Source organism: Pinus tabuliformis, chromosome J, assembly GCF_031772625.1.
Source record: "Pinus tabuliformis cultivar Carrire ecotype Pingquan chromosome J, CPIR1, whole genome shotgun sequence".
Taxonomy (NCBI): domain Eukaryota; kingdom Viridiplantae; phylum Streptophyta; class Pinopsida; order Pinales; family Pinaceae; genus Pinus; species Pinus tabuliformis.
Genome location: NC_142295.1, coordinates 275,482,159 through 275,484,714, shown reverse-complemented (window position 1 = coordinate 275,484,714; position 2,556 = coordinate 275,482,159). Strand labels below are relative to the sequence as shown.

At 41.4% G+C, this 2,556-nt stretch overlaps 1 pseudogene; it reads right to left on the bottom strand.

The window, feature by feature from the left end:
- Positions 1 to 1,674: 1,674 nt before the first annotated feature.
- LOC149226850 (pyrophosphate-energized vacuolar membrane proton pump 1 pseudogene) lies at positions 1,675 to 2,308 on the bottom strand (annotated as a pseudogene).
- Between the last annotated feature and the right edge of the window lie 248 nt (positions 2,309 to 2,556).

Sequence of the window (2,556 nt, the reverse complement as noted above, 5' to 3'; positions counted from 1 at the left end):
TGATGGAGGAGTAATGGAATGGTAGGGGGAGATGTGTAAGGTAGGAATAAGGCTGGTGATGGCTTTAGAAGTGAAAGAATAGGATGGGAAGTGAGTGTAGGGAGTAGGTTGGAAGGTAGAGGGCTATGTCAACGAAAGGGCTAGAGAATGGAAGTACGTGAGGAGTGAAAGACTTTGGGAGATAACAGAGCGGAGAAGAGGTCAAAGATGTGTTTGCAGGTGTGATCAAGGTGGAGGACGAAGTGATGGAAGAAGAGAAAGCAGTGTAGATGAAACAAATTCTTGTGACTGTTACCAAACCGAAAATGCATTAACCTAAGCGACCTGTGACATAAAATCAATGAACAACAATATAAATTGTGAAGGAAACTCATGCATGGCAGTGGAATGAAGAAGTAATGCTAAATATAAAAGTGCATGAATGGATCTAAGTAATGCCTCAGCCTACTTCCAAACAACTACAACAATTCTAACTGATAAAACCAATCTGTTTGACTTCTACAGGAAATCTAAATCAGCAGCTATACTCGAATGCATGTAAAGGGAAATGGAAACGAAATGCGAAAGGAACAATATTGATACAAAGGAAGGAGGCCTGAGCTCTCAGGTTGGGCCCAACCCCGAGAGCTTTAGGCTCCTTTAAAAACTCAAAATCTGATCCAAAACTGCTTGCTTTTATTCATAATCAAAAGTCTAATGTCATGCCAAAACTGGCTTACAAAGAGCAAAAACCAAATTGACTAACTAGCTGCTACGAAATGACTAACTACTAGCTACCAAAAATGACTACCAACTAGCTAACCAAAATGAGGCCCCAAGCCTTCTTATTTATACAATTTGAGGACCCAACAGTCCTCCTAAAAGTTAGGGACTTGGCTGCCCAAGACTTGTAGTTAACAACAGTCCAACTTGACTTGCTTGGCTGCCCTTGAGCTCATTGATTTGGTGGCCTTTGAACTCCGAGCTTATGGTGGAGAATTCGAGGTAAGGGTCCATAAATGAGGGGGACACCTTCCTACAAATCCTCTAGCTTGTTCTCCCACGAATTTGGCTGCCAAGTGCTCATTAAGACCTTCAATTTTGTCTCCAAGTTGACCAACAAGGCTACACAAAGCACCCATTAGATTTGTTGGCATAATGACTAACCAAATTCACTCTATTAACATAAAAATAATAAAAAACATGCAATAAACAAATGAGAATGGTGGACTAAGTCAAATTAGGAGGTTGAATGAGCCCAAATAATTGTACATTTTTGGGGCTCATCATCACCCCCCTGCTGAAAGTGTTGCTCATCCTCTGAGCAACCAAATCTCTCCCCTTGTCTTTGATGGCCTTGGTGACTTCCTTGGCTAGCATCTCGGCCGATTTCTCCTTTGGCTTCCCGCTTTTCAAACTTTCCTGTAGAAACTGTTCAATGGCTTCCTGTAGAAACAGTCTCTGTCTTCCTGTAGAAACAGTCTGCTATCTTCAATGAACTTCCCAAGAATAGATATTGCATGCCGAAGCTGGATGGGAATCACTGTTTTTCCATTGGTTAACCTTGATTCGCGTTTCTGTTCCTGACATGACAATACTTTCCGACTGCGGCAGCTTTCTTTGCTTCATAAAATGCTTACTGCAATAGCAAATATAATAACAGATTTGTATCCCACAGCCAACCCAAATATAACATTAGTTGCTGCTTCCAGTCCTGCATGAATCGGCAACATCTTGGACAGGGCTGTAAGCATTACTAGTGCAGTATTCAGTGACAAAACCAATAACAAGGCCAGACCACAAACCAATAGCACCACAGAAGAAAAGCTCCCAGTTCTTTACAACCTTCTGGGCACCAAAATTGAAGATAGTGAAGGATGAAGGCAATGCAACTAGGCTTACAGCAACAATGCCAATAGTCATCACTACTATGGAGATAATACGTTGCTTTTTCAATGCAGGCTCAATTTCCTTCACAACCTTGATCTCAAATAGGTTAGTTGCAAACAGAGTTGTGATTAAGCAAGCAATGATACCCATTGAACTAATAAGCAAGGGATAACACATGGCAGTAAGATCATGAGAGTTTTCAAATGATGATATGGATGCAACAACCAGAGCTGCACAGGAAGATTCAGTCATAGGACCCAAATAGATCTGATCCCATACCAGCGATATCTCCAACATTGTCACCAACATTATCAGCAATGACAGCTGGGTTGCGTGGATCGTCTTCAGGAATGTTCCTCTCAACCTTTCCAACAAGATCAGCACCTACATCTGCTGCTTTGGTGCAAATACTACCACTTCCGCTGCCAAACAGAGCCATGGAAGAACCGCCAAGACCAAATTTGAAGATGTTGAAATAAGTTTTGCTAACCATTTCATATATTTTTCTTCAAGATGTTCTGCTAATTTTCGTTTATCTCCATCTTGAGACAAGAAAAACAATAGTTCCACAGCATGAGCTCGCATTTCAGAGTACGTAACTTTGCAAAAAGGGAAGCAATACCTGAATTTGAATACACTTCGAGTGAATCACGTTGCAAGTGCAAGTTGACCAACAGCTGAGCACTC